The sequence below is a fragment of the Podarcis tiliguerta genome (genome assembly GCF_965153285.1).
Source record: "Podarcis tiliguerta genome assembly, chromosome: 3".
Taxonomy (NCBI): Eukaryota; Metazoa; Chordata; class Lepidosauria; order Squamata; family Lacertidae; genus Podarcis; species Podarcis tiliguerta.
The window spans coordinates 7964417-7991934 of NC_139536.1; the positions used below are offsets into that span (position 1 = coordinate 7964417).

At 44.4% G+C, this 27518-nt stretch overlaps 3 long non-coding RNA genes across 4 annotated transcripts; all 3 read left to right on the top strand.

Moving 5' to 3' along the window:
- The first annotated feature begins 450 nt into the window (after nucleotides 1-450).
- On the top strand, nucleotides 451-22024 carry LOC310674013. Of its 2 annotated transcripts, none has more exons than XR_014509311.1 (2): nucleotides 451-872; nucleotides 21872-22024. It is a non-coding gene; the product is annotated as an uncharacterized lncRNA (long non-coding RNA). The 2 variants fall into 2 exon arrangements; XR_014509312.1 differs by lacking the exon at nucleotides 21872-22024 and adding an exon at nucleotides 12435-12523.
- LOC310674003 lies at nucleotides 13920-14357 on the top strand. The gene is made up of 2 exons (XR_014509299.1): nucleotides 13920-14023; nucleotides 14138-14357. It is a non-coding gene; the product is annotated as an uncharacterized lncRNA (long non-coding RNA).
- A 3893-nt stretch (nucleotides 22025-25917) lies between the features above and the next one.
- Nucleotides 25918-27461, top strand: LOC310673986. Its single transcript, XR_014509281.1, has 3 exons — nucleotides 25918-26098; nucleotides 26997-27123; nucleotides 27242-27461. It is a non-coding gene; the product is annotated as an uncharacterized lncRNA (long non-coding RNA).
- The last annotated feature ends 57 nt before the right edge of the window (nucleotides 27462-27518 follow it).

Here is a 27518-nt window from a genome sequence, read left to right on the forward strand (position 1 = left end):
ACCTGAAGCGTATGTAACCTGAGGTACCACTGTAGTTGTATGAGACAAGAACAGCAATAGTCTGTGTCATTCAGTGTGGCTTTTAATAAACAATGAAATAATCTATTTCCAGAGCGCGCCAACCTTGGCTATTTTCATCCAGAATTCTTATCTGCTTTCACATTTTTAAAAAAGAAAACTTATCCCAAACTGTATATTCTTGAGCAATTTCTCTCAGAATATTTATTTTAGGTGGAATCTACACACATATTTTTAAAAAACTGTGAAAATGCTTTCTTTTTAAAAAAAAGTTTTGAAAAATACATTGAATTTTGCACCGCTCACTTTCACCATCTAGTGTCACATTTGAATACTGCATTTTACAACACATTAAAAAAGTTTTATTCTCAGCTGTGTAGCTGAGTCCTTAGTGTCTCCCCTCAAAACATACTTGGATCTCTACCATTTCTTTCTTTCTTTCTTTTTAATGGAAAATAACCAGGTAGCTTGTTTTTGAGATTGAGGATTATAAAGATCGGCCCTAGGACATTTATACAGTGGTACTTTGGAAGTTGAACGGAATCTGTTTGGGAAGTCCGTTTGACTTCCAAAATGTTCGGAAACCAAAGCACGGCTTCCGATTGGCTACAGAAAGCAGAGAACGGGTTTAGAACGCTGTAGCTGGCAAGGAGCCCTAACTCGAAGCGAAACAATGTTTTTCTTTCTTGCCTTAAGCTGACGCTTCTACACCATCTCACGAACCACATTCGGATAAAGAATGTGAAGAAGCCAAAGGGAAGTGCATGCTGGAGATTTGCTACACTGGCTGGAAAAAAATCGGGACATGCCCACCGCACCGCAAATGCTGCATCCCTGCGTAAGAGCTCCCTGAGGTAGATGTTGCCAGTCTTCCACTACAATTCCCATCAAACCCAGCCAGCATGGTCAGCGGTCAGGGGTGTGTGGAATTGTGGTCCTGCAACTGCAGGGCCCCTGGTTGGTGAAAGATGGCCTAAAGCAGGCACATCCAACGTCCAACGGGTTGCCACCCACCATGCAATATCAAAAACTGGCAGTGATCTACCACACTACCCCATTGTCATTCTTCAACTTCAACATATTATATTTAGCTGGGGAAACCCAGCCAGATGAGTGCGGTATAACTAATAAATTATGATTATGATAAAAAAAAACAATTTTTGAACAAACTGTTGAGCATATTCTCTCAGAATATTTATCTTAGGTGAAATCTGCACACGTATAAAAAAAGCTGTGAAAATGCTTTTATTAAAAAAAAAGTTTTGAAAAATGCAATGAATTTTGCATAGCTGACTTTCACCATCTAGTGTCGCGTTTGTATATTGCACTTTACAACAGGTTTAAAATGTTTTATTCGCAGCTGTGTAGCTGAGTCCTTAGTGTCTCCCCACAAAACATACTTGTATCTCTACCCCCAATAAATTGGCTAAGCTGGCAAGTCTTGCATTACAATATTCTGTTACATGCAGCATCTGTTGAATAGCTAAGGCTGTGACCCAAATCTCCATTGCTCCAGGTTGGATAAAGCAGATGTCTTCCTCCATCTAACTCTGTCAACCTCTGCTGGTCTCTGTTTGGGATCAGAGCACCATAGAAAAATCACAGGATGTGGTATTAGCCAGCATTTAAAAAGGATTTCTACTCCTTATGAGTGCATGCAATGCCCTGTGAAGTTTTAGGAGCCGCAGCAGTGCTTGAATAAGATTTTGAGTGATTGAGGGCAAGACCTCAGGGTCATAGCTTGCTCACCGCTCCTCCCTAGTCGTCGTCGTCTTCTTCTTCTTCTTCTTCTTCTTCTTCTTCTTCTTCTTCTTCTAAAAGGCATATTCAGTTTTGCCAAATGGTTGGGCAGGTGCATTTATTTTAGATGGAACACTAGCTCATATGCATTCTAGCACTCATAAAACTATGAGAACGATGTCGTTCGAAATGGCAGGCAGTATGGTATGTGGATGTAGCTTGTGAAGGAAGCCCTCTAGTTGCTCCAGATGCCCCTTTGGCAATTGTGGTGGGTTCTTGACATCCATGATCACTGCAAAATAATGACGAGGTTCATCAGAGGCAGAGGCCAAGCAAGCTCTTTAGCACAGAGAGTCTGGAGAATGCAGGCTTAAACAAATATTGCCCAGTTAACCACATGGCTGAGTTAGGATTTTGAACCTACTTCTCATGCCTAGCCTGCGACAGGGAAGTCGGGCATCTTGTAGCCTGTTCATGTCACACGACATTCAGAACAGTAAATACATTTATGTCATTGTTCTTGCTCCCTCTGTTTTCAGTAACAAGGAGCTGAGAATATGTTTTGCTTCTCTGCCTTCAGGTAATGGAGTCGCACAAGAGTTGACTGCTTTGAGGTTTTCTACAATCAAGCAGTATATGAATTTTATCCAACAAATAAATTCAAAGACCCCTCCTAGATCTGTTCTGTCCGAATTTCTTTAGTTCCCATATAAGCAGCTCTTGGTTGTTTACTTCTACCATACCTCGTCATTTTATTGTTATTATTATTTGAGATTTTGCATGATACCTTCAAGATGTTTGAGACTACAGCTGCCATCTGCTGAGGGTCAGGCAAATGTGTCCAAATTTATTCAGTTCCCATATAAACTGTATATACTTATATACTTCTACTTTCCCATATATACTTCTAAGATACCTCACACTCTCTGTAGCAGCTATAGGGTTGCCCTGCATTCAGAATTCCCTGGACATGGCCAGAATACAGCAGCTGGAAGCATTGTCTGGCTGAAAATCACTGGAATATCCAAGAAAATCAAGGCACATGGCAACCCATGTCAGAAGTCTTAAAAATAGCTCAAAAAGTTCATTTATTATTATTATTATTATTATTATTATTATTATTATTATTAGAGATTTTTCATGATACCTTCAAAATGTTTGAGACTACAGCTGCCATCTGCTGAGGGTCAGGCAAATAACTGTCTATATCGGTTCCTCATTTTTCCAGTCTTCAATCTGGTCCTCTGCATTTTTGCATCAATTTGACTTCTTTACAAACACACTCCATGCATAGATGTGCTCAGAAAGATCTCCTCCACAAACTACCTTCTTCAAAACAGGCAGACAAGACTTCAAGAGTCTAGATGATGAAATGCATGGTTTTTAATGGACATAAGAGAAAGACAATTCAACATAAAATCAGCTACGCTAATGGCTCAAATGCCTAATGTGTCAGGAGGAAGGGGCCGGCAGAGCAAAACCAGCTGGGTCAACAGACACTAAGTCCTTGGATGTAACCCTTTAATCTTGGGGGCGTGGGTTTGAGCCCCATGTTGGGTGAGAGATTCCTACATTGCAAAGTGTTGGACTAGATGACTCTTGTGGTCCCTTATGGCTCTATAAATCTGTGATTTTATGATTCTGTAATCTTGAAACTATATATTCTCCTATAGTTCCTAATTTACGTAGACAGGGCCTGGAAATGAGGCAACAAATGAACATATGGCTCTTCCTTATACATATCCCAAAACAGAGCTTTCTTCTGTTTATTTTGGTATTGTCTACTTTGACTGGTAATAACTGGCCAGGTTTTCCTACCTGGAGAGACACTGGGGACTGAACCTGAACCCCCCTTTTTATATATAGTTTTCTCACCATTTCCTTCTGAGAACTTAGGATCTGCTGTGTAATTCTGTAACACAGTCATGTCGCCACAGGTGCCTAACTTGTTCTGCTTCCTGAAGTGATCACATACACAAACTCACTGTTCCCAAGGTGAAGCAACATTGAGGCTTCTCACATTCCCTGACTACGTCTTGCTCGTTATGGAGAGAATCTCTTGTGGGAAGCTAAAGTAACAATCCTTATTATTATTAATAATGATAATAATTTCTACTCCGGCTATCTGGCTTAGTTTCCCAGCCACTCTGGGCAGCTTCCAACAGAAGGTCAAAAATAAATTAAATACATTTTGATTTGTCTCTAGCCTCCAGGTTTTCATAGGATAATAGTGTTGGAATGCTTACTTGATACATTTGATGCTTCCATTAAACCAAATAATGTGTTTCAAAAATACATACATTGCAGGGAAATGTAGACAAAAATAGGAAGAGGAGGAGGAGGAGAATTTATTATTTATACCCCACTCATCTGGCTGGCTGGTTTCCTCAGTCATTCTGGGCGACTTCCAGAACAAATTAAAACATAATGAAACATCAAAAGCTTCCCAGTACAGGACTGCCTTCAGATCTCTTCTAAAAGTCAGATAATTGTTCATTTCCTAGACAACTGATGGGAGGGCATTCCATACGTAAGGCACCACTACCGAGAAGGCCCTCTGCTTGGTTCTTATGACCAGAAAAAAAGAACCTCGCATGATCATCCATCCTAGGTTGGGGGCTTCCAGGTGTTTGTGGACTTCAGCTTCCATCAGCTCCAACCAGTATTGCCAAAAGTGAAAAATGATGGGAGTTGCCATCCAAAATACCTGCGCCTGCGTTGCACCAGGCTGAGGAAGACTGTCTTGAGTAAGGTGTTATGATTGCAAAGCTTTAGCAATAGATGAAGCCAACATCTAATTCTTCAGTAATAGCTCTGAGTGCTCACTGTAAGGACAGATCCTGAAGTTGAGGCTCCAATCCTTGGGCCACCTCATGAGAAGAGAAGACTCCCTGGAAAAGACCCTGATGTTGGGAAAGATGGAGGGCACAAGGAGAAGGGGAGGACAGAGGACTAGATGGTTGGACAGTGTTCTCGAAGCTACCAGCACGAGTTTGACCAAACTGCGGGAGGCAGTGGAAGACAGGAGTGCCTGGCGTGCTCTGTTCCATGGGGTCACGAAGAGTCAGACACGACTAAACAACAACATGTGAAAGATAATGGAAGCCATTAAAGAAATTCAGAATGAGTTGATTTTTATTGACAGTGCCAAGAGCAAAAGCATTAAAAATCTAGAAACATCATGTTTTCTTGTTGTTAACAAGCCCATTGCTCTTTTAAAGTTCACATACCGTCTAAAATGTGAAGAACAGAGGTTATAAATACCAGTACAGGTCAGGATTTTATCAATTTTTAATAAGGAAACAATAAATTACTCTGATTAAAAAATTAATTAAATTGGGAGCGCCTAGCCTGTGGTGGACTGTCACCAGTTGGCTGCATAATACTACACTTAAACAATAGTTAAAACACAAAAAAAGTAGAAGATTTCTATACAATCACTGAAAGTACAAGGAAGTATATACGACTTTTATTTGCAGGAGATGTGCTCTCTGTCGAAACTTTGCTAGCGTAAGAACTATGCCATGCAAAAACATGAAAAAGCCAACATTCTCTTCAGTATTTAGACCAGGCCGTGGAGATATTCCGGCAGGGTGGGTGCTGTATATTAAGCAAGATCACAAACAGAAAAATGCTGATATATTTTCACAAGATTTTTTTTCCCCCACGATGAAATGAAGAGCAAAATGAGAGCTTTCCTTCTCCTCGAATTTCCCACTCTCCGGAACCACAACAGCCACCCTCTTAGAAGCCAGTCCCAAACCTGATCGCTCTATTGCAACAGAATATGAACTCAGTGGGATGGGGAGGGAAGAGTCCATTGTACCCGACCTCTTTCTTTCTCTCCCCCCCCCCACACACAGAGAGAGAAAAACATACAGACACAGACACACAGAACCCGCACCCGTTGCTAAAACACAAAGCAAAATTTATGTCTGAGGCTGCCTAGTAACTGTAGCCTTGTATCTTTATCACAGCGATGTAAGTGGCACCGTGGGCTTGCCGATCATAAGGCTGGTGGTTCGAATCCCCATAACAGGGTGAACTCCCGTTGCTCTGTCCCAGCTCCTGCCAACCTAGTCTTTTGAAAGCATGTCAGTGCAAGTAGATAAATAGGAACCACTGCGGTGGGAAGGTAAATGGCGTTTCCGTACAATCTGGCTTCCGTCACAGTGTCCTGTCTTGCCAGAAGTGGTCTTCTCATGCTGACCACATGACCTAGAAACCTGTCTGTGGACAAACGCTGGCACCCTCGGCCTGAAAGCGAGATGAGCGCCGCAACCCCATAGTCGCCTTTGACCTGACTTAACCCTACAGGGGTCCCTTACCTTTTACCTTTACCTGTATCTTTATGTGAATGAAAGCAACATTATGCCTGAGGTTTTCAGCAGCTGGAACCTTGCGTGAAAAGGCAACTTTATCATTTCTTACAGGTATTTTTTTTAAAAATAATATTTATTTCATTTTTCACAAATACAAAAAAATAAAAAAGACAAAATACAATGGAATAGAAAAAAAATAAAAAAGCAGGAAAAATACAAGAATAAAAAAATACATAAAGAACCTCCCCCCCCGCCCCACCAACAAGAAAAAAGCAAAAAACAAAGACATTTTAAAAAGAAAACACTTCCATTTTTCAAAATTCCATCCTTCTGTAACTTATTTCCTCGACCTCCTCCCACCTCCCTTTTTGTATTCCAATTATTAATTAGATCAGCAAATTCTTTCCATCTTTCACTGTTTACTCACTTATTTATCTTTATCCTTTTAAACCTTATCCTCCCATCAACCATCTAAAAAAATTATCTATACTCCAATCTAATAAAGAGAGAAAAGAAAAAACCCTTAAGTCTTATACCCTTAAATCCTAATGTCACAAATCCTTATCATAGTTCCACTAAAGTCCAATAAATTCATTCCACCATCTCCCAACATTCCTTAATTATGCAATTTTATACTAAATTCTGTTTTAGAAAATTCCCAATTTTTCCCCACCATCTCTTCCCCCTGGTTTCGGATTTTATCAGTCTTTTCTACTAATTATCAATCTTTTCTGTCATTTCCATTAATTCCCCCAACCCGGTGCTCTTATGTCCGAGGCTCTTAACTCTTCTCCCTGGTCTGCCTGCAAGTTTCTTTCAAAACCTAAAATTAAATCCCAAAGGACTTTTTTCTCAGCAGCTCCTTTGTTCAATTTCAACATGCTTGCCCAGACTCCATGTTCAAATTTGTAATCCAGAAGGTATTCCAAAGCATACTCCACAGTCTCTTTGAGGTTACGGAAATCCCTTTTTCCAAGCTTTCCCGCAGTGTCACCCTCCAACAAAAAAAACCATTCATCTTGCCTTGCTCAGTCCAAGTGGGGCACTGCCTCTCCAAATCTGACTTTCAATGTCCATAACCTCAAACTTCAATTTATGTCCATCAATTTGAAACACTGATGCTGAGGCTTCCACATGAGTTTCATCTTGCAAAGACAAAACAGGTTGTTTTGGTTGTCCCATCCTCTTCTCCAATACTTGCCCTTTTGAAGTTGGCTCCACATCCCAAGCAGCACCTGTTGAATTACTCACTTTCTGTACCAAAGCAGAAACATTTTGTTCCAAGCCACAGATACTCTGTTCAAGAGTACCCACTGTCTTTATCACTTGTTCCAACAGAGCAGTTGTTCTATCAGCCATATTCCCAGAAGCTTCTTGTTTTTCCAGTGTTATCTTAAAATTCTTCAAGGCCGCTTATTTCACAGCCTCCATGTAATGGAATTTTCCGCCTCAGAAATGTAACAGACGCAACAGTTTCTGAAGCTCCCTCTATCGGCAACAGTTTCTATTTTTTGTTATTTTCAGTTCAGAATTCAGTTACAAGATTACAAGTCAGCTCCTCTTCCTTTCAAATACCACGAAATCAATACAAAAAGATAAATATCTCGGTTCAACCGTCCATCAAGATGTGCTCCATTCCCCGTTATTAATATTATTATTTTTAAAATCATAAGACCTTTTGACAGCCCGATCCCAGGCTTGAGACAGTGGTAAATTAGGTCGTCTTCTTTACTATCCTGCGGGTTTCAATCGTCCACAAAGGAATTCCCCCCTCTTCCCCTGCTTCCGAGGGGGTGTTCAATATCTTAAATGGTGAAAATTAATACTTTACAGAGTACTTTTCGTAGGCTTCAGCTTACAGCGGCTTTGCTTTAATCTTTTTACAAAACGGAAGGTGGACTTCCTGTTTAGACCTTCACAGTCAAGTGCCAAATCCAAGTATTTGGTAATCCAATTCAGTTTACTTACGGAAATTTACTTAAAGTCCAAATGTCCACAGGAAAAGTCGGCGCTTTCTGGCAACAGCTGTGCAGCTTCACTCCCTGAAAGTAGCGGTCGATTCGATGTACCGCGCCACTCACCCCACGTCGCTCCGGAGCCCCGAAACCAGGTCTCCCCGCAAGTAGGGGAGGCGCAAAAGGTACGTGCCGAATCCCAAGCCCACGGTCTTCTTCCGACCATGGTTTTTTGCGGGTCTCCGCCTCGCCGTGGCAGTCAGACCCTTGTTTCCAGAGAGCGGATTCTTCCGAGACGGAGGAAATCCGCCATTATCCAGAAGCGCCAACCCGGAAGTCTCCATTTCTTACAAGTATTGCCTTACCTGGACTAGTATCAACTCTCCAAATTTTCAAACGGGAGTCTCATCTGACCCCTACCTGCAGACACAGAGCGCGAACTTAGGACCTTTCCCTCATACAAGCATTGTACTCTACCACTGAAGTGCAGCCTATCTTAAAACCCATTTCAGCTTTACAGCCATTCCCCACTATTCTACCCTAAGATGTAACACAGAGGCAGGCATGTTTTCTTCCCTGCAATTCCTGAAGGAATGGTGGCAGGTCATAATATATGCTCCCATTTGTCCACCTCATCAAGTGCTTCCCTTTCGAGCTGCTCTTACTGAGTGAGTAACCAGGCAGGTGACCTCTGCTTTCGTCCTCTGCTTGGCCACCTGTTTGGTTGTGGTCCTGTGAGGGACGGTGGCTAGTAGCCCCTCAGACTGTGTGGACAGGTGTACCTCACCTGAATTCTTCGGCAATCAGCCTGCTTTATGGTCCAGCTCTCACTTAGAATCATAGAATCATAGAGTTGGGAGAGACCACAAGGGTCATCGAGTCCAACCCCCTGCCAAGCAGGAAACACCATCAGAGCACTCCTGACATATGGTTGTCAAGCCTCTGCTTAAAGACCTCCAAAGAAGGAGACTCCACCACACTCCTTGGCAGCAAATTCCACTGTCAAACAGCTCTTACTGTCAGGAAGTTCTTCCTAATGTTTAGGTGGAATCTTCTTTCTTGTAGTTTGGATCCATTGCTCCGTGTCCGCTTCTCTGGAGCAGCAGAAAACAACCTTTCCCCCTCCTCTATGTGACATTCTTTTATATATTTGAACATGGCTATCATATCACCCCTTAACCTCCTCTTCTCCAGGCTAAACATGCCCAGATCCCTTAGCCGTTCCTCATAAGGCATCGTTTCCAGGCCTTTGACCATTTGGGTTGCCCTCCTCTGGACACATTCCAGTTTGTCAGTGTCCTTCTTGAACTGTGGTGCCCAGAACTGGACACAGTACTCCAGGTGAGGTCTGACCAGAGCAGAATACAGTGGCACTATTACTTCCCTTGATCTAGATGCTATACTCCTATTGATGCAGCCCAGAATTGCATTGGCTTTTTTAGCTGCCACGTCACACTGTTGGCTCATGTCAAGTTTGTGGTCAACCAAGACTCCTAGATCTTTTTCACATGTACTGCTCTCAAGCCAGGTGTCACCCATCTTGTATTTGTGCCTCTCATTTTTTTTGCCCAAGTGCAATACTTTACATTTCTCCCTGTTAACATTCATCTTGTTTGTTTTGGCCCAGTTCTCTAATCTGTCAAGGTCGTTTTGAAGTGTGATCCTGTCCTCTGGGGTGTTAGGCACCCCTCCATACATCACTGCTGGGAAAACCACAGCTTTAACTATACGGACCTTTGTCAGCAATGTGATGCCTCTGCTTTTTAAGAAGCTGTCTAGGTCTGTCATTGCTTTTCTCCCAAGAAGCAGACGACCTATAAATAAGGAGCCCCTTCTGTTCCCTCCTCTGTGCAATCTCAGAATTTCCAGCAAATCGAAGCAGACATGAAGTTGTGGCCCCCAGAAAGTCATTCAGAAGGGAATGTGGCCCCACCTCTGCTTTACATGACTGTACCTCAAACTCCTCCTCCTCTTTCCCTCTAGGGACTGCTGTTGTTCGACGACCTATAAATAAGGAGCACCTTCTGTTCCCTCCTCTGTGCGATCTCAGAATTTCCAGCAAATCGAAGCAGACATGAAGTTCTCCTACTTAATCTCTGTTTTTTTCCTCTTTTCTTCCCTCTTCCTGCTAAGGGATTCAGGTATTGTACAGAGTTTCCTTAGATTGTGGCAGGCACTGAAATAGCCAGCAATGCTGCCATAACGGGGAAGGGGTTTTCTTACCAATGGCAAAGTTCCCAGAAACAGTGCTGTTTGCTATGTCTTACACGCACAAAAAATATTATAAATATTAGGGTGAGGGTGGTTTTTTTGGGGGGGGAGTGGAGGGTTAAAAGAGAAAGTTTTATTATTTTGTTTAAAAAAATGATTCGGTTTTATTTCTTAACATTTCCGTCATGTTGTGGCTTGTGGAAAAGAGCATGGTTTCAAATGAAATCTTAAATTCAAACAAAGGAAATTTAAATTATTTCAGGTGCCAAAAGCTCATAATCTTGGACAGATGCCATAAGCCTTTTTCAGAGAGATTGAACCAACCGTTTCTTTCTATTTTAAAAAAGTAGAATAACCAGATATCTTGTTTTTGAGATTGAGGATTATAAAGATCGACCCCAGGACATTTATACAGTCGTACTTTGGAAGTCGAGCGGAATCTGTTTGGGAAGTCCGTTTGACTTCCAAAATGTTCGGAAACCAAAGCGTGGCTTCTGATTGGCTGCAGAAAGCAGAGAACGGGCTTAGAACGCTGCAGCTGGCAAGGAGCCCTAACTCGAAGCGAACCAATGTTTTTCTTTCTTGCCTTAAGCTGACGCTTCTGAACAATCTCACGAACCACAATCGGATGAAGAATGTGAGAAATTCAAAAGGAGGTGCAAGCTGGAGAGGTGTATGCCCGGCCAGAAAAGAATCATCGGGACATGCCCACCGCACCGCAAATGCTGCATACGTCCGTGGGAAACTCCCTGAGGTAGATGTTGCCAGTCTTCCACTACAATTCCCATCAAACCCAGCCAACATGGTCAGTGGTCGGGGGGGTGGAGTTGTAGTCCTGCAACTGCAGGGCCCCTGGTTGGTGAATGATGCCCTAAAGCAGGCACATCCAACGTCCAACAGGTTGCCACCCACCATACAATATCAAAAACTGGCAGTGATCTACCACACTCCCCCATTGTCATTCTTCAACTTAAACATATTATTTTTAGCTGGGGAAACCCAGCCAGATGAGTGCGGTATAACTAATAAATTATTATTATGATAAAAAACAATAACAATTTTTGAACAAATTGTTGAGCATATTCTCTCAGAATATTTATCTTAGGTGAAATCTGCACACGTATAAAAAACGCTGTGAAAATGCTTTTAAAAAAAAAGTTTTGAAAAATGCAATGAATTTTGCATAGCTGACTTTCACCATCTAGTGTCGCGTTTGTATATTGCACTTTACAACAGGTTTAAAACGTTTTATTCGCAGCTGTGTAGCTGAGTCCTTAGTGTCTCCCCACAAAACATACTTGGATCTCTACCCCCAATGCATTGGCTAAGCTGGCAAGGTTTGCATTACAATATTCTGTTACATGCAGCATCTGTTGAATAGCTAAGGCTGTGACCCAAATCTCTATCGCTCCAGGTTGGATACAGCAGATGTCTTCCTCCATCTAGCTCTGTCGACCTCTGCTGGTCTCGGTTTGGGATCAGAGCACCATAGAAAAATCACAGGATGTGTTATTAGCCAGCATTTAAAAAGGATTTCTACTCCTTATGCAATGCCCCATGAAGTTTTAGGAGCCGCAGCAGTGCTTGAATAAGATTTTGAGTGATTGAGGGCAAGACCTCAGGGTCATAGCTTGATCACCGCTCCTCCCTAGTCTTCTTCTAATTCTTCTTCTTTTAAAAGGCATATTCAGTTTTGCCAAATGGTTGGGCAGCTGCATTTATTTTAGATGGAACACAGAGAGTCTTGCTCATATGTATTCTAGCACTCACAAAACTATGAGAACGATGTCGTTCGAAATGGCAGGCAGTATGGCATGCGGATGTAGCTTGTGAAGGAAGCCCTCTAGTTGCTCCAGATGCCCCTTTGGCAATTGTGGTGGGTTCTTGACATCCATGATCACTGCAAAATAATGACGAGGTTCATCAGAGGCAGAGGCCAAGCAAGCTCTTTAGCACAGGGAGTCTGGAAAATGCAGGCTTCACCAAATATTGCCCAGTTAACCACATGGCTGAGTTAGGTTTTTGAACCGGGTTCTCATGCCTAGCCTGCGACAGGGAAGTTGGGCATCTTGTAGCCTGTTCATGTCACACGACATTCAGAACAGTAAATACATTTATGTCATTGTTCTTGCTCCCTCTGTTTTCAGTAACAAGGAGCTGAGAATATGTTTTGCTTCTCTGCCTTCAGGTAATGGAGTCGCACGAGAGTTGACTGCTTTGAGGTTTTCTACAATCAAGCAATAGATGAATGTTATCCAATAAATAAATTCAAAGACCCCTCCTAGATCTGTTCTGTCCGAATTTCTTTAGTTCCCATATAAGCAGCTCTTGGTTGTTTACTTCTACCATACCTCGTCATTTTATTGTTATTATTTGAGATTTTGAAGGGTACCTTCAAAATGTTTGAGACTACAGCTGCCATCTGCTGAGGGTCAGGCAAATCTGACCAAATTTATTCAGTTCCCATATAAACTGCTCTTAGTTTTTTACTTCTAAGATACCTCGCATTCTCTGTAGCAGCTATAGGGTTGCCATACATTCAGAATTCCCTGGACATGGCCAGAATACAGCAGCCGGAAGCATTGTCTGGCTGAAAATCACTGGAATATCCAGGAAAATCAAGGCACATGGCAACCCATGTCAGAAGTCTTAAAAATAGCTCAAAAAGTTCATTTATTATTATTATTATTATTATTATTATTATTAGAGATTTTTAATGATACCTTCAAAATGTTTGAGACTACAGCTGCCATCTGCAGAGGGTCAGGCAGATCCCACAATGGGATGAACTTCCGTTGCTCTGTCCCAGCTCCTGCCAACCTAGTCTTTTGAAAGCATGTCAGTGCAAGTAGATAAATAGGAACCGCTGCGGTGGGAAGGTAAATGGCGTTTCCCTACAATCTGGCTTCCGTCACAGTGTCCTGTCTTGCCAGAAGTGGTCTTCTCATGCTGACCACATGACCCAGAAACATGTCTGTGGACAAACAGCTGCTCCCTCAGCCTGAAAGCGAGATGAGCGCCGCAACCCCATAGTCACCTTTGACCTGACTTAACCCTCCAGGGGTCCTATAATGGTTCTAGGGGTTGCTTGTGTGTAGGCCGGTGCTTATCTCCCCGGCTGGGTGCAAACACCTGGCTGGGTTGCCTGAGTGAACCTTTTCTGTCCGGACAGCCACTCACCCGTGGCTGACTAAATCACTGGCAAAATCCCTCAGTTGGCGTTTCTTAAACTTCTTCCAGCAAAGAAGCTCTTTGACGCCTAGTCTTCTCCTACTCTCTCTGCGTGAAAGCCTTCTGCGCAAGGAGGGCGTGGGCAACGGAGGACCCCTACTCTCCCTGCTGGTCCCAGGCAAGGAGTCATGGGACCGCCTCGCCACTTCCCCCATCTGCCCCCCTTCTCCACTGGTGCTACGCTGATTCTCTTCCCCAGAAGATGGGCTGCTTCTCCCGATCCCTGGACGCTCTCTGGAATCCCTCTGGCTTTTGCTCTCTCCCTCCGGCACTGATGGCAGTTCCCTGACAGGTCCCTTACCTTTTACCTTTACCTGTATCTTTATGTGAATGAAAGCAACATTATGCCTGAGGTTTTCAGCAGCTGGAACCTTGCGTGAAAAGGCAACTTTATCATTTCTTACAAGTCTTACTTGGACTAGTATCAACTCTCCATATTTTCAAATGTGAAGATGGCGTATGCAGAAATCTGAAGGAGTGTTACAGGGAGGAAACGTTGTGGGGACGATGCCCTCAGGATCCGTCCCAGATCTACTGCTGCTTTTGGTAAGCTGGCTCCCTCCCTTTCACCAGCAACATGCCTATCATATTGCGGGGGGCGAATGAATCCTAACCTCTCATATTTCAGAATACCTTCATCCTGTTTACCTGTTCCCTTAGCTAGGCATCGTTTATCCACCCAGAAGAAGATTCAGACATTTCTGAATCCTGAAGCAATTTTCCTGTGACACGGGCTCTTTCTTCATGGCCACTCCCAGAGGCCTTGTGCATTTGAGCTTGTCAGCTAGTCAACCTTCCCAAAAGGGAACAACACCTTGTTGTCTAACAAAAATCTTGCATTTTCCTCTTCTAATAAAAGCAATGCAGTTGGGCATATGAACCAGTGGTGTGTGCTGATTTGCGCGTGTAGGTCCCCAGGCCACCCCTCAAATAACTTCACACATAACACGTAATTTAGTTTTGGTTTTTGGGCACTATTTTGGCCACAACTTTATTAAAATACAAAATCAGTGAGTGGTTGTTTAGACATTGGTTATGACTATCTGTCCCCCCGCCTGGGACAGAACTGGCATCCCGAGGTCCGATCGGTAGCCAGTAGAAGAGAAAGTCAAACTGGGGGTCACCTGAGCTAAGCGTCGGACCCACGCCGCTCTCCCCAGCAGCTCCCCGAAAGCTTGCCTTCCTATGACAAGGATTGCCCGGTCCTATGACAAGGATTCCCATGACAGGGATTGGGCGGCCCTGGTCCCATGACAGGGATTGGACGAAATCATGGCAAGCCCCAGGATTCCTTTAACGGAATTCCCTTCACCGCAATAGGAGGGGCAGGCACCGCCTGTTCAGACCCCTCCACCACCAGCATATTATAACCAATGCCTAACGCAACCTTACAAGTTGTGACGAATTGCTGAGTAGTAGGCAAAAACCAAATGGCACAGCCAATCACCAAATGGCAAAATTCCTACTAGGCCCCCGCGCCAAGGCAGACGACCGCCATGACAGGCAAAGCAAGGTCAACCGGAAAAGAGGGCGGGTGGGTGGGTGATCCGATGCACTCTGCAAAGAGAAAGAGAAACCAGAGTGCACCAGTATTTAAAGACTATGGTCCCACCCACCCAATTTGCAACATACAATTTGCCCCAGCAACCCGGTTATCCAATCACAGATGCCAGGCAATAACTATTAACCAGCCTGGCAACAAGAGGCCTGGCCTGGTGGCCCACACCGCAACACGTGCTCTCATTTATTGGAGAACACGCTTTGTATAAAGGGAGAAGGAAGTTTCCTATCTCTGAAAAACAGTTGCTACCTTTTGTAAAAATGACTGCTTCACCCACCTTACCCTAGTCCTCATGGACTGTGGAACATAAATACCTTTTTGGCCGCATGAACGGGGGGGGGGGATATGTACAGGCTGTTCTAGCAAAGACGCTTCTCTTCTGTGCCAAGGACAGCTCAGACTTGCAGCCTGCAGAAAGGAAGCAAATTTGCACATATCACATAAATCAGGGCCATAACTGAGGACTCATTTCAAGGCACAGGGAGGAGGGGTACTCCTCCCAAAGCATCTGTAGGTCACAGGGTGCGGACCGGTTATTGTACGTGTTGCGGGCACCCCATTCTCTCATTAGCCACTGGGTTACTTTAAGTGGTGTGGGCGTGGCGATGGCCAGAAATCAGAAGACTAGCATCCCAGCTAAAACCATGTCCCCCCTCAGCCCTACCTGCATCATTTGGGCACAAGGATATATCTATTTCCTAATACCTTCCTTCTTCTAATGCCTGGGGTACCTCACACAAAGCAATATACAAAGCTACATATTCAAAGGGAAAGAAAAGAAAATGTCCTCTTTTAGTCCACGCTGGATTTTTCTCTTGCCGTGCGTAGAGATGCCAGTTTCCAGGGGTGGCACCAGCAGGGCGTTCGTCTGGTGGGCGCCGAGCCGATGCAGTGAGGAGAAGCGTGAGGCGGCATCTGTAGGGCACTGAGAGATGGTGAGTCGAAGGGGGTGGTGTAGATCAATCGTAGCAGTCCAATCTCATACTGCCTGGGGTTTGCTTCATCCTTCAAATCAGGCCTGCTGGAATACTTGACACTTCATCATCTTTGCTTGGGATAGAAAAATAAGTTCCTTTCATGTCCAACAATGCTGGCACAGCATGAGGAGTGACCAACCATTTCTTTCTATTTTAAAAAAGTAGAATAACCAGATATCTTGTTTTTGAGATTGAGGATTATAAAGATCGACCCTAGGACATTTATACAGTCGTACTTTGGAAGTTGAACCTCTCTGGCTTTTGCTCTCTCCCTCCGGCACTGATGGCAGTTCCCTGACAGGTCCCTTACCTTTTACCTTTACCTGTATCTTTATGTGAATGAAAGCAACATTATGCCTCAGGTTTTCAGCAGCTGCAGCCTTGAGTGAAAAGGTGACTTAAGCATTTCTTACAAGTATTGTCTTCCTTGGACTAGTATCAACTCTCCAGATTTTCAAATGGGAGTCTCATCTACCTGCAGACACAGAGGGTGAACTTAGGACCTTTCCCTCATACAAACATTGTACTCTACCACTGAGGTGCAGCCTATCTTAAAACCCATTTCAGCTTTACAGCCATTCCCCACTATTCTACCCCAAGATGGTACACAGAGGCAGGCATGTTTTCTTCCCTGCAATTCCTGAAGGAATGGTGGCAGGTCATAATATATGCTCCCATTTGTCCACCTCATCAAGTGCTTCTCTTTCGAGCTGCTCTTACTGAGTAACCTGGCAGGTGAACTCTGCTTTCGTCCCCTGCTTGGCCACCTGTTTGGTTGTGGTCCTGTGATGGAGGGTGGCTAGTGGCCCCTCAGACCGTGTGGACAGGTGTGCCTCACCTGGGGGCCCTAGAGCCCCAGGCCTTGCAGCCTCCTTCCGAAACTCTTTAGGCCAAATGGGTTTTATTCCAAATGGATAAAAATCTAGTAAATGGGCTTCCTCCCAAAATGCCTTCAACTGATCAGGAACAACATGCTTGAATACACAAACACACACATGCAAATACATATATATGCAGACATTGAAAGGAACACCTTATCTCTGAGACCTTATCTTGAATGTCATGGTCTATTAGTAGTGGCTTCCTCATGGGAAGTTTACAGATTGCCATCTATGGGCAGGGCATTATATCAAGTCCTGAAGCACATAATTCAACTTGGCCACAGGGTGTTGGGCTGTTGTTGTTGTTGTTGTTGTTGTTGTTTAGTCATTTAGTCATGTCTGACTCTTTGTGACCCCATGGACCACAGCATGCCAGGTACTCCTGTCTTCCATTGCCTCCCACAGTTTGGTCAAACTCATGTTTGTAGCTTCAAGAACACCATCCAACCATCTGGTCCTCTGTTGTCCCGTTCTCCTTGTGCCCTCCATCTTTCCCAACATCAGGGTCTTTTCCAGGGAGTCTTCTCTTCTCATGAGATGGCCAAAGTATTGGAGCCTCAGCTTGAGGATCTGTCCTTCCAGTGATCACTGAGGGCTGATTTCCTTCAGAATGGAGAGGTTTGATCTTCTTGCAGTCCATGGGACTCTCAAGAGTCTCTTCCAGCACCATAATTCAAAAGCATCAATTCTTCGGTGATCAGCCTTCTTTATGGTCCAGCTCTCACTTCCATACATCACTACTGGGAAAACCATAGTTTAATTATACAGACCTTTGTCGGCAAGGTGATGTCTCTGCTTTTTAAGATGCTGTCTAGGTTTGTCATTGCTTTTCTCCCAAGAAGCAGGCGTCTTTTAATTTCGTGACTGCTGACTGTCACCATCTGCAGTGATCTTTGCCAGGAGGTGATGGGACCCGTGGCCATGATCTTAGTTTTTTTGATGTTGAGCTTCAGACAATATTTTGCGCTCTCCTCTTTCACCCTCATTAAAAGGTTCTTTAATTCCTCCTCACTTTCTGCCATCTTCTTGGACTGCAAGAAGATCAAACCGAGCCATTCAGAAGAAAATCAGCCCTGAGTGCTCACTGGAAGGACAGATCCTGAAGCTGAGGCTCCAATACTTTGGCCACCTCATGAGAAGAGAAGACTCCCTGGAAAAGATTCTGATGTTGGGAAAGACTGAGGGCACAAGGAGAATTGGACGACAGAGGACAACATTGTTGGACAGTGTTCTCAAAGCTACCAACATGAGTTGGTAGGCAGTGGAAGAGAGGAGTGCCTGGCGTGCTCTGGTCCATGGGGTCCCAAAGAGTCGGACATGACTAAATGACTAAACCACAACAAAAAGGAAACATTTCAAAACTTCCCTATACAGAGCTGGCTCGGGGCTCAGATCATTGTTTCTGCCCCTACCCAGCCCTGGCTTGCTGCCCCCAGAAAGTCATTCAGAAGGGAATGTGGCCCCACCTCTGCTTTACATGACTGTACCTCAAACTCCTCCTCCTCTTTCCTTCTAGGAGCTGCTGTTGTTCGACGACCTATAAATAAGGAGCACCTTCTGTTCCCTCCTCTGTGCGATCTCAGAATTTCCAGCAAATCGAAGCAGACATGAAGTTCTCCTACTTAATCTCTGTTTTTTTCCTCTTTTCTTCCCTCTTCCTGCTAAGGGATTCAGGTATTTTACAGAGTTTGCTTAGATTGTGGCAGGCACTGAAATAGCCAGCAATGCTGCTATAACGGGGAAGGGGTTTTCTTACCAATGGCAAAGTTCCCAGAAACAGTGCTGTTTGCTCTGTCTTACACGCACAAAAAATGTTATAAATATTAGGGTGAGGGTGGTTTTTTTGGGGGGGGAGTGGAGGGTTAAAAGAGAAAGTTTTATTATTTTGTTTTAAAAAATGATTTGGTTTTATTTCTTAACGTTTCCGTCGTGTTGTGGCTTGTGGAAAAGAGCATGGTTTCAAATGAAATCTTAAATTCAAACAAAGGAAATTTAAATTAGTTCAGGTGCTAAAAGCTCATAATCTTGGACAGATGCCATAAACCTTTTTCAGGGAGATTGAACCAAGAATTTCTTTCTATTTTTTAAAAGTAGAATAACCAGATATCTTTTTTTTTGAGATTGAGGATTATAAAGATCGACCCCAGGACATTTATACTGTCGTAATTTGGAAGTTGAACGGAATCTGTTTGGGAAGTCTGTTTGACTTCCAAAATGTTCGGAAACCAAAGCGCGGCTTCTGATTGGCTACAGAAAGCAGAGAACGGACTTAGAACGCTGTAGCTGGCAAGGAGCCCTAACTCAAAGCGAACCAATGTTTTCTTTCTTGCCTTAAGCTGACGCTTCTAAATCATCTCACCCATCTTACCCACCACAATCGAAGGAGGAATGTGCCAAATCCGAAGGGAAGTGCATGCCTGAGAGGTGTATGACTGCCTGGAAAAGAGTCGGGAAATGCCTGCCAGACAAAGTCTGCTGCAAACTTCCGTAAGAGATCCCATCAATACCCATCAAACCCAGCCAGCATGGTCAGTGGTCGGGGGGCTGCGGAGTTGTAGTCCTGCAACTGCAGGGCCCCTGGTTGGTGAATGATGCCCTAAAGCAGGCACATCCAACGTCCAACAGGTTGCCACCCACCATACAATATCAAAAACTGGCAGTGATCTACCACACTCCCCCATTGTCATTCTTCAACTTAAACATATTATTTTTAGCTGGGGAAACCCAGCCAGATGAGTGCGGTATAACTAATAAATTATGATTATGATTTTTTAAAAAATAACAAATGATTACACCCCACACCAGCCAAGACGCCCTGACATGTCCCATTCCCCCTTTATCGTTTGGAGGGGGCGGTCAGTGGCTAGGCTGGAGCTGGAAAGGGGGGGAAAGTTCAGCAACCCTGCAAAACTAGGAGGAAGAGGGGCTTACTTTTGAGTAAACGTAGCTAGGCGTGGAAAACTGAATAAAAGACAGGGGGAAATGAAAAATTGGATTTAACAAGAATTGACAGATCTGCCGAACGGTAGTTGCAAACTTGAGTATAAGCTCCCTGAGGAGATACCTCTGGAAAAGCTGTTTTGCCTGCTCGTTCACTGGACAGTGGTACCTCTGGTTACATACAAACTTTGTTCCAGAGGTCCGTTCTTAACCTGAAACTGTTCTTAACCTGAAGCACCACTTTAGCTAATGGGGCCTCCCGCTGCTGCTGCTGCTGCGCCACTGTGCGATTTCTGTTCTCATCCTGAGGCAAAGTTCTTAACCCAAGGTACTATTTCTGTGTTAGCGGAGTCTGTAACCTGAAGCGTATGTAACCTGAAGCATATGTAACCTGAGGTACCACTGTAGTTGTATGAGACGTGAACAGCAATAGTCTGTGTCAATCATTCAGTGTGGCTTTTAATAAACAATGAAATAATCTATTTCCAGAACGCACCAACTTTGGCTGTTTTCATCCAGAATTCTTATCTGCTTTCACATTTAAAAAAAGAAGACTTCTCCCAAACGATATATTCTTGAGCATTTTCTCCCAGAATATTTATTTTAGGTGGAATCTACACACACATAAAAAAAAACCCTGTGAAAATGCTTTCTTTTTTAAAAAAAACATGTTTTGAAAAATACATTGAATTTTGCACAGCTCACTTTCACCATCTAGTGTCACATTTGAATACTGCATTTTACAACACATTTAAAACGTTTTATTCTCAGCTGTGTAGCTGAGTCCTTAGTGTCTCCCCTCAAAACATACTTGGATCTCTACCCCTAATGCATTGGCTAAGCTGCAAGTCTTAAATTACAATATATTGTTACATGCAGCATTGTTGAATAGCTTAGGCTGTAACCCAAACCTCCATAGCACCAGGTTGGATAAAGCAGAAGTCTTCTCCCATCTAGCTCTGTCAACCTCTGCTGGCCTCTGTGTGCTGGTCCCGGGGGGAGGTTACCGTGAGGCGTGGTCAGAGTCCGGCCCTGGGTCACGGGTCTAGAGACAGTCCACACAGGGTGAAGCGGGATCCGAAGCAAGAAGCCGGGCGTGGTCGGGAACTCTGGAAGAACAGGACTGGGTGCTGGCTGAAGCAGGTTTCCAGCGACGTTGCTCCCGCAACCTGGGACCGGGCTGACTGGCCTTTATCTTCTCTGAGGCCAGGGGCGCTCCCGGCCCCCAGGTGACTTGCCTCTCCTGGCCTGAAGGCGAGCACTCCTCCTGGGAGAAATCAGTTCCCTCTGCCTCTCTGCCCTGAGCCTCTGCAGCTCAGGAGAGGCTGGAGGGTTACTGGACCCAGGGGCAGCTTCACCTTCCCCTGACAGGGATGGGAGAGGCGCACCTGCAGGCAATGGGTCCTCAGTCACCTCCGGAGCCAGAGTGGATACATCTGGTGTCTGCTCCTGAGGATCTGCCACAGGTGCAGGCGCTTCAGATTCAAGGCCCTGCCCCAGCTCAGCCGGCCCTATAGGCGGGGACTCGTGTGCTGACCGGGATTCCTCCAGTTCTGCCTCTGAATCGGATTCCCAGGCCATCACACTCTGTTTGGGATCAGAGCACCATAGAAAAACCACAGGATGTGGTATTAGCCAGCATTAAAAAAGGATTTCTTGTCCTTATGACTGCATGCAATGCCCCATTAAGTTTTAGGAGCTGCTTAATTAAAATTTTGCGTGATTGGGGGCAAGATCTTAGGGTCATAGCTTGCTCATCACCCACTATTATTGTTGTTGTTGTTGTTGTTGTTTTAAAAGGGCATGTTCAGTTTTGGAAAATGATTGGGCAGATCATTTATTTTAGAATCCTAGATGGAACACACAGAGTGTGGCTCCAGCTGCCCCTTTGGCAATTTGGGTGGATTCTTGGCATAACTGCAAAATAATGACGTGGTTCATCAGAGGCAAAGTCCAAGCAAGCTCTACAGCGCACAGAGTCTGAAAAAATGCAGTAACAAGGAGCTGAGAATATCTTTTGCTTCTCTTCCTTCAGGTAATGGAGTAGCACAAGAGTTGGCTGCTTTGAGGTTTTCTACAATCAAGCAGTATATGAATGTTATGCAATAAATACATTCAAAGACCCCCTCCTAGATCTGTCTGAATTTCTTCAGTTCGCATATAAACTGCTCTTAGTTGTTTACTTCTACCATACCTCGCCATTTTATTTTGTTATTATTTGAGATTTTGCAGGGTACCTTCAAAATGTTTGAGACTACAGCTGCCATCTGCTGAGAGTCAGGCAAATCTGACCAATATTTGCAGACCTGTGTATAATAAAATCTAACTTGCATGCCCCTTTAAGTTTTAAAACACAGGTCTGCAAATATTGCAAATTCCCTTTGCTGCTACCTGCAAGGTGTGTCAAATTTACAGAACTGCCTCTATGATAACAAAAAGAGGTCATATGTTTAAATGACACAGGTACTCTTGCTCATGCTCTGGGGTGGGTTGGCCGGCTATGCAATATTTGGTAATTTGTAATTTTCCTGAGTGTTCTCTGGCCCATTTTAACCTGGTTTCCAGACTCCACCAAGGGCTGCATAGCGTCTTTGTTTCTGTGTTAAACACAGACACTGCAAGGGGGGTGATTTACTGCTTTGTCCCCGTAACCCTCTCACTTCTCTTCTCATCTGTCTGAACATGGGATGGGGGGGTTTAAACCCCATCCCTTTTGACAACACTACCTTTTTCCATACATTTGTACACTTTTTACTTTTGATCAACATTTAACAAGTGGTTTCTAAATCACCCAGGGTACCTTATGCAACAGAGTCAATAAGAAACAAACTTATTAATAAAAACATTAAGATACCAGATAGCTCAAAGCACAGTGAATTGATGAAATTCAAATTCTGAAACCAGTACATGATTACATGATTGTATTAGTAATTGAAACCTTCCCACCTTTAACATGAAAACATAAAATTTGACCTTATGAGCAACTCATGTCACTTTTAATGTTAGAGACCAAATAATACTTTTTTTTTTTTTACTTGCACTCTGCAAGATTCTAGGTGTTTTAAGATCTGTTTCCCAACCCCCTAACATGCAGCACAGTGAATGTGGCAGAATCGAGAACCCCTTCATGCAGGGTTCTATTCCTGGCGCCTCTGCAGAGCACATATCTTTTTTTTTTCCTGGACCCCACGTGTTGGCAATACAATACAAGCCAACTGGACACACCTATGCTGGTCACTGCCAGAATACAGAAAGGAGCCTACAAGGGTTTTCAACTGTAGCTTGACATTTCCAATTGTCCCCAAAATAATAGAAACACTTCAAGGGGGTTGGTTTACTTTTTCCTTTTCTTCTTTTTCCTTTCCCTTAACCTCTGGGACACTCCATCCACCTAATGTTGTTTCTCACTCAGTCACCTTTCTCCGCGTCCTGTCAGTGGCCTAGACGGACTCGCGTCGCTAGGAACCGCACCTTACAAGGACCACCCTTCGCTTCGTCAGTGGCGCCGAGCTCCAACGTCTCATCCATTCAAGACATTCACTGGAGTGTCCCCATACTCAAATAAATACACATACATACAAACCCTATACACATACAAACCCCATGCACCTCCCCAATCCCCTTTACCCATAAACTTCCCAAGACCGGTAGCACTTACTGCTCTTCTACCGGCAAAGCAGAGGCACTCTGCTCTCTACTGGTTAAACCCAGTGGCACTTTACTGCTCCTACTGGGTGGGGCTGATCAAACCCCTGACTCCCACAAAACAAGCTGTGGAGCCTACCTTTCCCCTGGGTACCCTTCTCCCATGCAGCTGCTGTCTTTCTTCCGTCTCTGCTGCGTCTCCACTCAGGTACAGGGTGGGGGGCTCCCCCTAGAAATGGTAGGGTGCGCGCTTGGAGCCACCGACACCGACCGAGCTGTTCGCTAAGCAGTGATGCCTCGGTCCTTCGTCCTTATCCTCGGAGAACGCGGAATCCCGGACAAGCCCCCAAGAAATGTAGCCTTATTGGAATTAGCCTCTTTCGAAAGAACAAAAGCGGGGGTTGAGTCAGTTTTAAACTTGCTACACAGAAACCCATTCCTTCAGGAATTCCCTGGACATGGCCAGAATACAGCAGCTGATTGGCTGAAAATCACTGGAATATCCAGGAAAATCAAGGCACATGGCAACCCATGTCAGAAGTCTTAAAAACAGCTCAAAAACTTCGTTTATTATTATTTGAGATTTTTCGTGGTACCTTCAAAATGTTTGAGACTACAGCTGCCATCTGCTGAGAGTCAGGCAAATCTGTCTATATTGATTCCTCATTTCTCCAGTCTGGTCCTCTGCATTTTTGTATCAGTTTGACTTCTTTATCCCCCACCCAACCATAGATGTGCTCAGAAAGATCTCCTCCACAAACTACCTTCTTCAAAACAAGCCGACAAGACTACAAGAGTCTAGATGCTGAAATGCATAGTTTTTAATGGACATAAGAGAAAGACATTTCAACAAAAAAATCAGCTACACTAATGGCTCAAATTCATAATGTGTCAGGAGGAAGGGGCCGGCAGAACAAAAGTAGCTGGGTCAACAGACACTTAGTCCTTGGATGTAACCCTTTAATCTTGGAGTCGTGGGTTTGAGCCCCACGTTGGGTGAGATATTCCTACATTGCAAAGGGTTGGACTAAATGACTCTTGTGGTCCCTTTCGGCTCTATAAATCTGTGATTCTATTATTCTGTAACCTTGGAACTCACTTTAAGTGGCCAAAACCATGATGTTACAGTACCTGCAGCAAAGAGAAAAACAATTTCAGATGCAGCAGTTTTGAAAGAATAGAGGTTACAAATACCAGGACAGATCAGGATTGTATGAATTTTCAACGAGGGAACAACCAATTACTCTGATTAAAAAGTTAATTAAATTGGGAGGGCCTAGCGTGTGGCCCTCTAGATTATGGTGGAGCAACAGATAGGACTGTTGCCAGTAACCGGTTGGCAGCATAATACTACACTTAAACAAAACAGTTAAAACACGAAAAAGTAAGGGATTTCTATGCTCTCACTGAAAGTACAAGGAAGTACACCACTTTTATTTGCAGGAGATGTGCTCTCTGTTGAAACTTTGCTAGGGTAAGAACTATGCTATGCAAAAACATGAAAAAAGCAACGTTCTGTGCAATGCTTAGACCAAGCCATGGAGAAATTGCTGCAGGGTGGGAGGTGTATATCAGGTAAGGGACTTGCTTCTAGGAGGGTGGTGGTTGTGGCTCTGGAGAATGGGAAATTTGGGGAGAGTGGAGAGGGGTAGCTGTGTACTGTCTAGTGTTTTAAGCCTTAGGGAACGGGTGCAGTCACGGGGCCTTGACACACAATCACCACTTGCTGCACGGAGGAAAAGGTGTGGGGCAGTCTAATCCAGGGGAGGGTTTTCAAATGTGCATGGAGTAACCACACTTGTGGATCTTGTGATCTGGAATTAAGGTAAAGCGTGTTCTCCATAACAGAGAGCACGTGTTGCGGTTGGGGAAACAAGCCACCCTGTCGTGACTCGGCAGATTTGGTGAGGAACCCAAGCCTGTAAAGGGTTAAAATTGGGTTGCTGGGGATTTTTGATTGTTACCAATTTGGAGGAGGGGTCAGAGTCTTTAAATACAAAGAAAAAAATGCTGATATATCTTCACAAGAATTTTTTTCCCCCAAGATGAAATGAAGAGCAAAATGAGAGCTTCCCTTCTCCCCAAATTCCCATTCTCCGGGAACACAACCACCACCCTCCTAGAAGCTAGTCCCAACCCTGAGCCCTCTATTGCAACAGAATTAAAACTCAGGTGAATGATAAGGGAAGAGTCCTTTGTACCTGACCTCTTTCTTTCTCCACACACCCACACACACAGAGAGAGACAGACAGACAGACAGACAGACAGACAGACAGACACAGACACACAGAACCTGCACCCTTTGCTAAAACACCACAGAGAGCAAGGCCTGAGCAACACTGAAACTCTCTTGTTCCAGCCTAGTGAAGCCCTGAACAACACTCCTCTTAAAGAGTGGGAACAGTTTGTTGCCGCCCCACACACATGTGATCAGATTTCAGTGCTGCTGTTCCCAGCAGAGAATACGCAAAAGCCACCTGACGTTCTCCCACAACGCTCCTTCTTCGTCATTCCCTCTCTTCCCCATTTTTGGAAACACTGAGGCTCCGGAAGCTCTGAGATTCAGACATGAAGATCACCTTCCTTCTGTCTTTTGTTATCTTCCTTCTATTGCTAGGTAAGATGTTTGGGGACCACCCATTTTCAGCCTACAGGTGGGAGAAGAAGAAACATCAACCCTGTGGGGTGGGGGGAATTATTTGCTGTTTTAGTTGCATAGTCTGAGAAATATATTCATAGAGTTGGAAAGAAGCCGCAAGAGTCATCTAAGTCCAGCCCACAGCAATGCTGAAGCCACAGCTAAAGAATCTCTGACAGGTGGCCACCCAAGCTCTGTTTATAAACCTTCACTGAAGGGGAGTCCACCACATTCTGAGGGAGTCTGTTCCACTGCAGAGAGCCAGTATGGTGTAGTGTTTAAGAGCGGTAGTCACGTAATCTGGGGAACCGGGTTCACGTCTCCGCTCCTCCACATGCAGCTGCTGGGTGGCCTTGGGCCAGTCACACTTCTCTGAAGTCTCTCAGCCCCGCTCACCTCACAGAGTGTTTGTTGTGGGGGAGGAAGGGAAAGGAGAATGTTAGCCGCTTTGAGACTCCTTAAAGGGAGTTAAAGGCGGGATATCAAATCCAAACTCTTCTTCTGCAGAACAGCTCTTACCATCAGAAAGTTCTTTCTAATGCTCCACCAGAATTTCCTTTCTTGTAACTTGAAGCCATTGGTTGGAGTCCTACCACCCAGGGCAGGAGAAAGCAAGCTTGCTCCATTTCCCATGGGACAGCCCTTTAGAGATTTGGACAGCATATTGCTTCTCAGACTTATCTTCTCCAGGCTAAACATACGCAACTCCCTCAACCCTTCCTCATAAGGCCTGGTTTCCAGGCTGAACTAGATGGACTAGATGAGCCTTGGGGCTCCCCTTTCACCTCTACCGCTCTATGATTCCATGACAATATTGGAAGAGTGTTTCAGCTGCCCTTAATCACGATGTTCCTCATGTTTTTCTAAACACCCCCAGGGCTTAACCAGGCCAGGAATAAAAAATGTGAAGATTGTGTATGCAGAAAGATGAAGGAGTGTTACAGGGAGGAAACGTTGTGGGGACGATGCCCTCAGGATCCGTCCAAGATCTACTGCTGCTTTTGGTAAGCTGGCTCCCTCCCTTTCACCAGCAACATGCCTATCATATTGCGGGGGGGGGGCGAATGAATCCTAACCTCTCATATTTCAGAATACCTTCATCCTGTTTACCTGTTCCCTTAGCTAGGCATCGTTTATCCACCCAGAAGAAGATTCGAACGTTTCTGAATCCTGAAGCAATTTTCCTGTGACATGGGCTCTTTCTTCATCGCCACTCCCACAGGCCTTGTGCATTTGAGCTTGTCAGCTAGTCAACCTTCCCAAAAGGGAACAACACCTTCTTGTCTAACAGAAATCTTGCATTTTCCTCTTCTAATAAAAGCAATGCAGTTGGGCATATGAACCAGTGGTGTGTGATGATTTCCATAAAGGGAGAAGGAAGTTGCCTATCTCTGAAAAA